This window comes from Nicotiana tabacum, chromosome 24 (assembly GCF_000715075.1).
Source record: "Nicotiana tabacum cultivar K326 chromosome 24, ASM71507v2, whole genome shotgun sequence".
NCBI lineage: Eukaryota > Viridiplantae > Streptophyta > Magnoliopsida > Solanales > Solanaceae > Nicotiana > Nicotiana tabacum.
In genome coordinates, this window is record NC_134103.1 from 88,757,058 (window position 1) to 88,772,200 (window position 15,143).

Sequence of the window (15,143 nt, forward strand, 5' to 3'; positions counted from 1 at the left end):
TTGTTGGTTACTCATTAACCGAAGACGACAGGGACTCGGTACCCAGCCCCACTATACCGGGCACATCGACTGGGATCCGGAAACGGGAGTTGGCATTTTCCACCATTTCGTACCCCCCAGAGTGACGATACATCGTCCTCGATTGGTGTAACTAACTCGATAGATTGAGCGGTCTGTTGAGTTGAGGAAGATCGTCGTCTTATATGTAGAGAAGCTCCCTCCTCGCTAGCTTCTCCTTCATCCTTAATTATCACGGTATCTATGGTCGGCCTGGGCGGAGGGCTCGTCACTAAGAATTCCAGAGACGACTCAGGGGCAGCATTCTTCACCCTCTTATTCTTTCCCCCAGCCACGGAGGAACGCCTTCTTTTTAGTTTCTTGTTCTCCAGCCGAGGACTCCGAGAATAAGCATTTGCACCAGAAGCAGGCCCGGAGATAGCTGTCTGTGAAAAAGCTTTCTACAACAGCCTCGCCGCAACAGCAGTATCAGCCAAAACGTCCTACTCGGAGACGGCAACTAAGCCTTGGGGTAGACCTATATTCAATAGGAGAAAAGAATCAGATAACCTTCTTATAAGAAAAGGTAAGGACAAGATTAGTTCAACTTACTATGATGTTTGGCCTTCCACCCATATTTCAGGGACAACTCTTTCCACGAGCAGGTTTCGGGCGTAGTAACGTCCAATATTTTCTGAAACCATTGGTCCAAGCCCTCAACCCTAGGGGGAACCCACCGAGTCGCTGAGGCAGGTAAAAGAATAAAAGTTAATAATGATGAACAAAGGACCTTTAACAAGAGTAAAAGCAAACTGTATACTTACGAGTGCGGTTCCACAATTTCGGGAAGGGAGGAGCCGAGGCCGGGATGATTTCACTGGTGGCAACTGAAATAAACCGTTCCATCTAGCCACGATTGTTATCATCATCCATATTAGATAGCAGTGCATGGCGGCCTCGCTTGCTGAAGTTAATCATCCCCCACGGAAGATCTTGGGGGAATAAAGGTTCATCACCTGAGCTAGGGATAGTTTCTCCTCCGTTTCTTGGCACAGGCGCCGAAATAAAGCAATCGTCCTCCACACGAAGGGACTCACCTGCGCCAAACATACTTGGTAGCGGAGGCAAAACTCTGCAATAACGGAGTCAAGCTCTACACTCAGAGAAAATGTCCCCAAAGTGAAGGGATACGTATAGAAGTACGTAAAACCCTTCTTGGGTAAGGTTACCCGCTCTTCCAGATCATGAGAAATAATGTCTAAATCTTGGTAACAACAATCTTCCATCACAGCAAGAATGCTGGAAGGGCGGATGGAAGAAGGATATCTGCTGATGGCCCATGTACGAGGGCTAACTAAGGGTGGCATGTGGGCCGGGCCCGCTCCTAAGTGGGCTTCGTGGGCCCGGTCCTAAGTGGGTCCGGTCCTAAATGGGCCGGTCCTAAGTGGTCCCGGTCTTTGCGGGCTTTTTGTTAGAATCGGCTCGGGACCGGAACCACGAACTAACGATCCCGGGTTAAGTGGATCGGTCCCGGGCCTAAGTGGGCCTATGTGGGCCCAATGGATACTTTCTATTTTTTAATTTTTTTTATAGAAGTTAGAAAAAATAATGGTAATAATAATATCTAAGGCAATTCCTTGTAAATTATATTATAGAATTGTGACCTAAATTTTTTAATTTAAATTTAAAGACAAAAATATTTTAAAGAGATATTCAAATTAATGCGCTATAATTTTATTATAGCATTAAAAAAATATAAAAATATCTTTCTTAGTCTTCCTCCCCCCTATGGAATGAGCAAAACAAGGTGCTAATACTACCATTGAGAAGAAAAAGACATTAATCAAGAAGTGCTAAAATACAAGTTACATATTAATTTTTGTTCAAATAAGTTACATGGTATCTCTTACAAATTTCATAAATCCTTTGAGGTCCGGAGGAATTTCAGTTGGTGGTGGCGGATAAGAAGCTTGGTCATCACCGCTTCCGGGTAAAGCAGCATCCTCCGCAAGTTCAGCTAGCATTTCTTCGTAAGCTTCGTCTACCTCTGATTGTGATTCAGCAAGTCCAAAATTTCTTCTTTCCGAACGGATCCAATCTCTGAAAAGTACTAATTCTTCCAAGCTCTCTCTCATAGACGCTCTATAATCACCAAGTTGAAGTCTTGCTTGATTGAAAGCGCTCTCTGATGCCACTGTTGATGCTTGAATAGTTAAAATGTCTCGGGCCATCTTGAAAGAATCGGAAAGTGTTTTTCTTTGTCCTTCCACCATTCCAAAATATTAAAGGAGTCGTCGGGATTCACTTCCTCAATTCCCTGTGACAAATAAACTTCAAGCCCATTTAGTTGTGAAAAATCACTAGTACTAGAACTTTGAGAACCCCTGAACCCCGCCCAAGCACTAAGTGTTCTTACTCCTGCAGTTCTTTTAGATGATTGAGAACTAGAAGAAGAAGGAGTTGGAACATTTGGTCTAGCATGATCTAATGCAACTTGATAAGCATTATAAATAGTTTGAACATTTATTTTAATTGAGGCTATTGCGTCGGGAAGTTTAGACAACTCCTCATCTTCAAGTGTTAAACCATTATAAACAGTTTCATACCAAAATTGAGGACCTCCTAATTTCATAGTAGGATTTAACAATACAGCAACACCATAAATAGGGGGAATAGGGAAAAAATATTTTTTAAATTTTTTCTCATAGAATCAATAGCAAGTTGATAAATTTCCCCACCCTCTGAAAAATGATCAAACAAATTTGCAAGTTCTGCAATATAAACTAAACAGTTAGAAATAGTAGGATAATATTGCCCAGAAAATTTATTTGCAGCAATATGAAATTTTTCTAAAAAATCTACAAGCATTTTAACATTAGTCCAATCTGCATTTGTAAGGTGCTCATCGTCATCACTTACATGAGCATTAAACGTTGAGTTTATGGGGTTTCTATATTCATATGCAACAACTAAGCTTTCATACATATAATTCCATCTAGTTGGACAAGGTTTAGGAACCTTTCTTTCTCTTAGGCCAAATTAATCGCATCTTTTAAAATATTCTCTAAGTCTACTTCTACGGTTTGAATAAAAAAGCCAATTAAGAGCCATTTTAACCTTTTCAATTTCAACATTTAAAATTCGCATACCATCACCCACAATTAAATGGTAAATATGACAAATACATCTAACATGAAAAATGTTACTAAATGCAGGACTTAGTGTAGTGGTAAGCAAGGTTACAACATTTGTGTTACTAGTAGCATTATCCATTAAAACTAACATTATTTTATCACTAATGTAAAAATATCTACAAATATTTATAACCGTGCTAGAAATAAACTGCCCTGTGTGACGTGAATTAATTATTCTATAAGCAATAATGCGTTTTTGCATTATCCAATCCTCATCAATCCAATGACTGGTAACAGTAAGGTAATCACAGTCATTACCACTTCTACCAATATCAGTTGTAATAGCAACACGACAATTTATATGAGTAAATAAATAGCGCAAATATTATTCATATTCATGTTTATATTTATAAATATCGCTCTTTACGGTTGTGCGAGGAAAACCTTTATAAGTAGGATTATAAACTTTTCTAATATAATTCACAAAGTGAGGGTTAGAAGGAAAACTATAGGGTAAGCACATAACAGTAACCATTTTTGCCAATTCTTCCCGATCTTTTTTTGGATCATAATATAAAATACTACCGGTAACAGTGTTAATTCCCGGTTGAAATTGATTTGAGCCGGTACTAAGGTCAGCCTGACTAGGTGCACTTGTCCCCTCGGCCAAAGCTTTCATACGAAAATATCTAGCTTTATCTTGAAGGTGTAGCAATATGTATCTAGTCAAACTTTCCCCCCCCCCCCCCCCCCCCCCCCCCGACTTCCAACATATTTAAAAACTAACTCTTTGCCACAAGTTTTATACTTAGCCCTATTCTTTTCTCTTAGTTGAGTAAAAAATGGCCAAACAACAGAAGACTTGAGAGAGATCGATGATTTTGTGAGAAAAATAAAAGAATGAGGGGGTATTTATAGTTGAAAATAGGAAAAAAGTATAATTATAAAAAGTTTGAGGTTAAAACAAAGTTGAGGGGTTGGACGGTTATTTTATAAATAGCCAACGGCTATTTTGGCAAGTAAAACTGCCATATTTTAAATGCCATAACGGCTACTATTCAGAAAATATAAAAAATTCCTTATAAGTGATGAATGGGAACAAGTGGGTCCCATTTTTTTGAAACCAAAATCCTTTTTATAAGGACAAGAATGCACTACGAGACAATCCAATTCCAACTGTTTTTTTCCTTTACTTTTTTTCTTTTTTCTTTTTTGAGTTTTTTTATGTTTCCAGTCCTTTATGTGGCAGAATTTGGTTTTTAAAAAAAAAAGTCGTTGGGCCCGGATAGGCCTGTTTAGAATCGCTTGAACCGGCCCACTTTCCAGCTGGTCCCGGTCTCGCGGGCCTCGCCTATGGGACCGGCCCACTACCCAGCCCACCTCCTCACGGTTCCGGTCCTATCCGGTTAGGACCGTTTAGGCCCACCGCCCATTTGGGCTTGCGGTCCTGGGTCGGGCCCGGTCCTAACCGGCCCACATGCCACCCTTAGGGCTAACAGAAGAAAATTTCTCTTCGAAGTCTTTAGTTGTGACAAGACTTCTAGGGAGGAACGGCTTCATCAGCTTTGTTTTTGTTCTTTGAGGAACTGGTATTATTTGAAGAAGAAGTCATTATATGTTATAGAAGAAGGAAAAGCTTTTCTCGTATGAGGAGAGTTAAAGAAAGGTTGAAGAACATAGTACAAATTGAATGAAGAGAGTTTGAGAAAGTTTGGAGAATTATCAGGTGTGAATAAAGGAGATTGATGCGTATAAGTAAAGGTTTAGGCTGCTATATTCGTGGTCATAATTACCTCGATAACTGGTAAAAGTTATGCTAAACCATGGGATGACACGTGTCCGGGGCATTAAATGCGGAGTGACGTGTGTCTAATCAACCGTCAGAAGCTTTTCAGAGGGGGTTAGAGAAATTTCCGCCAAAAGGAATGTTTCTACCAACTTACCGGTGACACAAAGTTATGTCACCAAAAACAGGGGAACTATATGTATAGGGTAAAAATATGCTATGCTAAGTAATTGCATAAGAGAGTGACACGTGGAGCCGAAGGCGAGGGATAGCTAAAACCGAAGACAACTGTTCCATTTGATACCGGAAAGAATGACGCTCATAAAGATGCAATAAATACCTGCCACCCGGTAGCATTTAATAGGAAATATTCAACAACATTTAGTACACTGTCCGTTATAAAGAATTTGTCATTTATGCTCACCGTTACACATTCTTCAATGGCCCTCGTAATTGGCATTAAAGAAGGGCATGATCCTAGGACCGTGTGCCCTAGGTGCAGCTATAAATAATGAGCTATGTTATCATTGTAAATGACACGAATTTTCTGGCAAACTGACGCTATAATCTATTCAAAGCTTTATACAATTTTACCTTCTTACTTTTTTATTCCATTACTGTTGTGCCCGGAAGCCTTGATACCGGAATTACTGTGTCTGCTATTTCATCTTCATCTCAAGGCTAAGCATTGCATATTTCTTTAATTCTCGTATTCTTTCAGGATCGAATTAATCCACTTGTCTAGAAACCACGTATAAATTCAATTGTACCGTTTTACGGGTAAACATAAATATCCTATGTAATAAAACATTATGAATGAGAGAGTGGTATAAGGTAGAAGTGACGTTAGGTATGCACTTTAATAATGTTATTTAATACATAGTAACGATTTAAAATGTACTTAAAACTAAGTTATTTTGTTGTTACATCATTTCTTCTTTTGCCGATGCCTTCTTCAAACACAAGAAAACTTTTGTTGGCAAATTCTTACCTTCTAAGCTAGCAAGAGAAAGAGGGGAAAGGACTCGCGTCAATTGTGCTTCAAACTTGCAATAGTAGTGCAGTTCAAACTTCAAGGCAATGGTCTGAAGTTCGAATTAACACATTTTAAGCTTTTGGCCGGTGGCTTAAAATTCGATGTTGTATTTTGTACATCAGTCTAGTACCCTGAATTTCAATTATCGAAAGTATGATAATCTTAAATAATATATTTTTCCAAATTCATAATGATGTTTTTTGTTTATACTGCCTAATCTCTAACGATTAGTCGGTATAATCCATAGTGCCTCCTCAGTCTTCTATTATATTGGAGTACTATATTTTATGATTTGGTTTGATACTGATTACCATATATCTTTTTACTACATAGATGCTCATTTTGTCATTGTGGGACCTAATAGATTTGAGAAAAATAGAGATAGAGAAGGAGGAAAGAAAGAAAGAAGGAGGAGGAGGATGAAAAAGATACAACTCGCAAGAGGAGTTTATCATAGTTGGCTAAATTTTAAATACCTCACACACGTTGGGCGTGTGGCTACTGTTGCAAATCCACCATTATAAGGGAGTAGTAGTAAAGCAAGTCTGGAGATATACAGCCCATGTTAGAGCTCTATAAGGAGCAGAACTTTATACCTTGGGCCATTTCATTTAAACGCCCAAACTATAGCTGGCCTACTGTAAAGCCCATTATAATATATAAAATTTAATACGTCTGTAAGTTTTTATGAGATGACTGTGTTAACATCCTGCTGTGCATGTGATAAATTAACTAGTGGGAGACATGTATTGTACCCTTTTTTCTTTTCTTTTTTTCTTTTTCTGGAGACATGTATTGTACCCTTTTTTCTTTTTTTTTTTTGGTAGTGCAAGTTGTATTTGTATATTGGTGGTGTTGCATTTAGTTTGTGTGCACCTCAAATAATTTCGCCAGATATTCTAAAACAGTAAACTAGAATAAACAAGAAACTGCAAAACAGAAACAATAAATGACGTTAGTTAAAACAAAAATAAACTTTCGAGCCTACAAACTACATTATGTTTTTTTAAGGAATTTAATTCTCTTAGTATTGCCAAGGGTTATGTTATGGATTAATTCTTTTAAGGATAGAACATAAAGACTACTGTGTAATAGGAATACTTCAAATTATAGAATTTCAACGAATTCAAATGAAGGAGCAGATCTGACACTTAATTTTGTTTTTAAAATATTGTAGAGAAGAAAGGATGAAAAATTTAGAGCCTCTTGTATTTATAGCCAAAGTCGGGGGTGAACAGAAAGGTATGAGGGGCCTTTTCGGGAAAACCTTCTTGGACACAAACGATTCATATTTATCGAAATCGACAATTGCTTTTTTAATTCAGATAAATGGTGCAAAAATTCACGAAAAACAAAATTGAAGCCAAGCGACGACGATAACGTGAGATTTGCTTCTTCTTTTTTTCAACCCTTTAAAAACTAGTAGAAGTATTTATTTTGTTTATACCCTATAAATTCCTTTCCTTTTTCCAATATAGACAAAGGTCCATTCATTTCCCATTCACAAGCTAACACAAAGGTATGGGATCAAACACCAAAAACCCAACATTTATCACCCATGAAATTCAATTCTTAGCGAAGAGTATTAGCAACTTCAATTAGTAAATAGTTAAAGTTAGTATTGGTTGATTTAGAATATAGGTAACTTCTTTTTGGCTCACTGTAATTTTAAAAGGTGGACTAGATTTTAACATTCTAAAGTGAAGAGTACAGTACTAAATTTTTGTAATTTGGGTGATTATATATTTAAGAATTCTAATACTTGTTTTAGCAATGTAAGCAATATTGCCTCTTAAACGGCATTTTGCAACTTTAGGTTGCAAATGAAAGATGTAATAGGAGTTAAACCTTTCTACGAAAGAATTAAAATTTAAGTTTGGGCGCTCGGATCAATAGCCTCTCTAACCAAGAAACAAAAAGTTTTTTAAAAAAAAAGGGAAATTCTGAAAGGAAATAGAAATTCAACTAAAACTAGTGCATATTCTCCTAAAAAGAAAAGGAAAAAAATCCAAAAGAAAGCAACACAAATAGAATTGTATTATATATTTGTGCTTCATAAGATATTACCAAAATATTCCCATATTAGAGGAACAAGGAAATAAAAAAAGGATAAGGATAACACATAAACTAAGTGTTAAACTAAAGATGCAATAAAAATATGAAGTACTGCTGGCTTTGCTGTTTTCCTCTTCACTGTTCCAATCCTTGTAGCTATTTTAAAAGCAAATCAATTTCCTAATTACATTTCATAAACAATTTATGCGTGGATAAACCATATTGTTATATCACCAGTAAGTGCCCTTAATTAACTTAGCGATATGTTTTGTGCATTTAAAATTTTAAATTGAAAAGTACATCGAAAGGGCAAATTAAGAAAGAAAAAGAATTATGATGATATCATGATAACACCATAATTTCCTCGTGGATATTCCACATGATTTCTGTACATTTTTCCTTCCAATTAGGTGTACTAGCACACACAAGATTTGAGATTGTAAATTTTAATATTTAAATCGTACTCCCTACTAATAACATAATATACAATTACCAACAGGGATTTACGCAAGTACTTATTCATATTTAATCAGAAATTTCAAGTTCAAGTTCTAAGTATAAAGTCATCTGTTAAAGAAGTTTAACTCTCCTCCTCTCTCCTCCTCTAATGTAGAATTTTCTGATGCAAATTCAATTTACACGGCGAATGAGAAAAAAATACAACTAGATATATGTGGGTCAAATGTGATACATGCTTAAACAAATATATCTATGCAAAAATATATAATAGAAGATGGAGTGGGAGGGGATAACTCATAGTATGTGCTTTGGAATTTTTTTCTTAATGCAATAAACAATTAGGTTTCAGTTTTGTCCTAGACTCCTAGTGTTGTCCAACCTATAATATAGATTAGACAAAAATAAAAATAAAAATTGAGATCCTTGATAAAAAGCTGTTGGTGAGTCATCTTGTTCTTCTTTGTCATTTTGTCCTAGTGTTGTCCAATGTGATGCTAACTAACTTTTGATGAACTCATTCATTTACTATGATAATCCCATTTTTTAAAATAAATAAGTACTTTTGTAGATAATGTAAGATGAAAGTATAATAGATTTGTACGTAGAGCCAAAAATACTTGAAATGATGACCAAATTAAGATTCGAAATCTCTTCATGATTAGAATCTAATTAAGAAAAAAAAATGAATATATAAATAACTACCCACTATTCAAAAGCGCATTAAAATAAGTTAGAGATGCAAGATACAAAATAAAATTTAAAAATAGATTTACTCATGAGTTATAGGGAAGAAAAGATACATATTTATAGCATTATATTATTGGATAGATAGAACTGTTCAAGAATGTTATACTAGTTCATAATGGAGAAGGTAAGAGTTTTCAAAGGAATTTAAATGGTTTTGGACTACTTCATTTATCGTCTTAAATGTTTAGCTAGATAAGATATTCAGATTCTTTATTGCGTAATTATTTATTGCTCTTAGCACAGAGAGCTACTTTGGGCTTCTCTTTATTCGTCTCAAATCATCTCACAACCCACTAACATTGTTTCAGACTCACTCATTAGCATGTTGAGCTTGTTAAGAAATGAGAGCAGAAATAGAACAATATAGTAACGAAGACAAGATATATCGGATGAGAATATTGAAGTTATTTTATTCAAGTGTGTTTCTTGTATGTTCTTCCATAGACAAAGAATGCCCTATTTATAATATACAAGATATACCCAAAGTTCACTAAATACATCCTAGGAATTAATAGGTACATCTATCCAAGTAGTACATCGAATATAATGTATGGATGGATTAAATGAGCATCCATATACATTCACTTTATTTATAACACTCCACCTTGGATGTTCATTTGAAAGATAATATGCTTCGTTAAAACCTTATTAGGAAAAACCCATTGGGAAAAAGCCCACTGAAGGAAAAAGAGTACACGCATCTTGTAATACGCATTAAGTGCTTCCTCATTAAAAACCTTACCAGGAAAACCCAATTGGGACAAAACCTTGATTAAGGAAAAAAAGTACAATGTACGTTATACTCCCCTGATGAAAACTTTATTTGATATCTCGAAGACGATGCATTCCAATCTTATGTCTCAGCTTCTCAAATGTTGATGTTGGCAATGCCTTAGTAAATAAATCTAACAGATTATCACTTGAACGGATTTGTTGAACATCTATCTCACCATTTTGTTAAAGATCATTATGAAAAGAACTTTGGCGAAATGTACTTTGTTTTGTCTCCTTTTGATATATCCTCCTTTTAGTTGAGCTATGCAAGCAACATTATCTTCATACAATATCATTGGAATCTTCGTCTTTAAAGAGACCACACAGTTATTGAATGTGTTGAGTCACTGATCTCAACCATACACATTCTCGACTAGCCACATGAATGATTATTATTTCTGCATGATTGGATGATGTAGCAACTAAAGTTTGTTTTGTTGAACGTCATGCAATAGATGTACCTCCACAAGTAAATAGATAGCCTATTTAAGAACGGGCTTTATGTGGGTCAGAGAAATAACCTGCATCTACATAACCAATCATTTGTGAATCGAATTCATAAGAATAAAATAATCCCATATTAATAGTCCCTCGGAGGTATCTAAAAATATGCTTAACATCATTCCAATATCTTATTGTTGGAAAAGAACTAAATCTTGCTAATAAACTTACTGCAAATATTATATTTGTCGAGTATTATTTGCAAGATACATCACTGCCCTAATTGCATAAAGATATGGAGTTTCATCACCAAGAAACTCTTCATCATTTTCATGAGGTCGGAATGGATCTTTATTTATATCAAGTGATGTCACAACCATCGGGGTACTCAATGGATGTGCTTTATCCATATAAAAACTCTTTAGGATCTTTTCTGTGTATATTGATTGATGGACGAAATATTTTTCATATGCTCAATTTGTAGACCAAGACAAAATTTTATCTTTCCGAGATCTTTCATTTCAAAATCTTTCTTCAAATAATCTATTACTTTTGTGTCACGCCCGATCTCGGGGAGCGCGACTAGCACTCAACCACTCCTAGATACTTTCTACCCGACCTTGCCCATGAATAGAGTGGAGATGTATTCCATTATTTAAACATTGAGAGGATTTCATAATCAACACCAATTCCATCACCATTAGTAGTATCTTCACTTATAATTCCCAAAATATATTACCCATTTATAGTTTGAAGTAGAACATGTGGTATAAATACAATATTTCTAGTTTTGAGTTTCCCAACTCCAATGTACAACCCATAATATATCTACGGAGCCTCTAAGTATAACAGAAGAGTAGTATGGAAGTGCCGGTAACAAGGTCCCGGCTATACCTCAAAACGCAAAGTACAACATGAAGTGACATCAGGCCCAAAATAAAGTAGGGCTCACCAAAGCCTGCTGAATAAGGAGTAACTGCTAACGAGGACCACAACTGCCCGCTGTTGAACCACCTGCATCCATTGAAGATGCAATGCTCCCGGCAAAAGGGAAGTTAGTACATATGGAATAGTACTAGTATGTAAAGTTAATTGTCCTCTTTAGAAATAGAATGCCAATATAAGAAAGGGAAGACCATGGAAACAACAAGCAACGATCAATGATATCCAAATGCCAAGTTAAAACATAACAATTTTTAAAATACGAAGATAATACTATGAATATGATAATTAAAATATGAAGATAATATTATTTTTGGTTAAGAGATCTTAGTACCGATATACCACCGTGAATTTAGCACGGAGTCCGATCAGGGCCCGATCGGTTAAGCCATCTCACCAGAGACATCCAATCACAATACCACCGTACTTTTAGCATGGAGTCGGATCACGGCCCGATCGGTTAATCCATCTCACAAGAGATATCAAATCACAATACCACCGTACTTTTAGCATGGAGTCCAATCTCAGCCCGATCGGCTAATCTGTCTCACCAGAGACGTCCAATCACAATCACAACAATCTCTACACAAAGAGCTCATGCCGCCTCACCCCAATGTGTGCGGGTGGAGATATAATCACAATCACAATACCACCATGTGTGCGGCATGGCGTACGATCTCAACCCGATCAGCTAAGCCATCTCACCACAATACCATGTGGGTTGACATCACATTCCGCTAGCAATCATCTCATCCCAAATAAGGGGAATAATCTCATCACATCAATCGGAATAATCATAATGCACTCCTACACCGACACGTGTAGTTTCGGGGTTAGATTATTTCAACCTACCCTTCCTTGGTGACTATCGATACTCCCAAAAATATTTTTGATTTTCATACAAGGGAAACAGAAATACAATTGCATTTACCTCATAACCTTTCACACCATTTATAGCCTCATTGGTACTTTCAACCACTTACAACATCATTATTTAGTTGGCTCTCTTGGCCATACATATGATTCTTTATTCATGAAACAATGGCCGTATTTCATATTCCACACTTTCAATTCTTTCCTTTCATGGATCATCATCATAAATATCAACAAATAGAATATTTTGGAAATCACAACTTTCGGTTCATTAGTAATGAAGACATTAAACACAATGGATTTCTTTCCAAGAAATGGAGTAAAATGATTGGCAATCGAAGCACAAGTTAAAATCATAAACAAGTAACACATCATTTATTCTTGAAATACTTTTTCCCAAAAAGGCAATATCCAATTTCAACTCATGAATATATAAGAGCTAAAAACATATTGGAAATATTTACAAAGCATATCATTAGTTAAAATAACCACATTTGAGCATGACTTGAGTACATAAGCTTTTAGGCAAATCTATTTTCGAAGTTAATTTGGAACAGTAGAATCAAGGCTTATTTCATAACCTTTCTCACATCATTTCATTTTCTTGGCACCATTTGCCACAATTATAACTTTCATTATTGGCATGGTGGCCACGCTTTACATCTCCAACCCACTTCTTTCACTTTGAAGCATCCTTATAGATTATCAACAACAAGACATTTCAAATCAAGACTTTAGGTACACATATGAGCAATAGGAGTTTTAGACGCATGGAGTATTTTTTCCAAGTTAAGCATAATGGACTTTCATTTGAAACACAACTCAAAGCCATAACATTTTAATACACATATCATTCTTGAACACATTCCTGAAGGATAACATTATGAGATAGGAATATTCAGAACACATTTTGAATACATAATTCTCGACACTTTGCTTACTCGGGACAATCAAATTTATTGGGAACAACTCGGAACATGAAAATAAGGAACTTGAGCCAACCATACTTGAAACTTACAGAAACATCATAAAATTCAATTCTAAGAAGTAGTTTAGCCAACATACCTTGTTTGAGCTTTCCTTAAGGTACTATAACACCCCAACACCTCTAGCAATATCAATCTATAAGAAGATAGCAAAATTCGGATAATAATTAAAAGGATTCTCATGGCATAAGTTTCTTGGGAATTTTGTCAAACACCTATTATGCAAAATTGACTACAAAGCTCTACAAGTGTAATTCCTCCCCGCTCAACCAATTTTAATAAGAAACTACACAAAATAGTTCAACAACCCCACATACTACTTTCTAATGTCACATGCATGGCCTATCTCTAACCTCCACAACATACATAAATCCATAACTTCTTGCATATAAAACTTAGGAGAGTGACTCACCCGGATAGATGATGATTTAGGGAGTGGCTTCCATGATTCTTGAATTTGGGAAAGATTGGATGAATAAAATTGCTAGGTCTTCTCCCTCTCTCTCTAAGATACTCTCACTTCTCTCTAAAATTATCAAATTTTACCTTGTAAAATGACCCCCCAAGGCCTTATATCAAAATAGGGTCGGATAAGAAAAATTTTAAAAATGACCCCCGAAGTCAATTATGTGGTGCAATTATGTGATAGCATAATCGATATGTGGCCAGCAGAATAGATATGTGGGCAGCAGAATCGATTATGTGGCAAGCAGAATGGATATGTGGGTAGCAAAATTTTTATACGGCCAACAGAATGGTTATGCAGTCCGCAGAATCATTATGCGGCGAGCAAAATTATTTTTCAAAATTTTCCCATTTTCTGTTCCACTTTGCGATGCTTATTCGGTCCGCGAAACAGTTCCGCGGTCCCAAAATTGACTGCAGAATTGCCTTATTCTGCCAAAAATTCCCACCAACACTTTAGTGCATTCTTCAACCCAAAAAGTCTGTATCGTGGTTCTACAACCCTCGTACACATTAGTCTACCTCAGCATCACAAAACTTTAAATTTCATGGCGAAAGTTTACAGGGCCTTACATCCTCCCCCGCTTAGGATCATTCGTCCTCGAATAAGGAGTAACGTCCGCCCTAACACACCAACATAACTCATCTCTTTTTTTCACACATCATAAGCCTCCAATTTTTGACTAACTCCCAAATTGTTCAGAAATTTCGACAGAGTCTCCTCTGTAATTGGACCAATCCACCTGCCAAAGAATCACCAAACCACACTAACAACACTTCCACAACTCAACAAAGCATCACGATATATATCAATCACACTAATATCAACATTAGATGTATTATATCATCAACAGTGGTATCCTAACATGAACTGTACATATTTAAATCATAATACATAGAAAGTACCTTTCGAACCACAACCATCTGGCTATACAAACAACTGAGAATACTTTCTTTCCCAACACTCTCGGCCTTCGAGGTGACCCCCTCGACTCACAGACTTTGCCATAGCACATTAACGGAGGCAATCTCAACTTCCAGACTTATCTAACAAGGATGACAATTAAGTATCCCTCATAAGAAAATTACCCATTAACTTTACCTTTATTAACAATTCACATAATATCTTTATGGAGAAAATATTGAGAATATCCCGTTCACTTTTTTCAACTCTAAATCTCTACGCTGAACACCCAAACTAAATCTTTGGCGACCTTTATCAATTATTCTAAGATGTGCTAGCATGAATATGAACATAAATTTTCCTACCCAATATGTTTGATCATTCGATGATGCTTCTTCTTTGACATGTTTGAACCTTTAACCCCCCATAAGTTTACTATAAATAGGAACAACGAGGTTTCGAGTTTGAGCTGGAATTATTTAAGAACCTATCAGGGTGCTGAGCAGGGCATTTCAGGTGGTTATATCCTAAGAGATATGAAGGT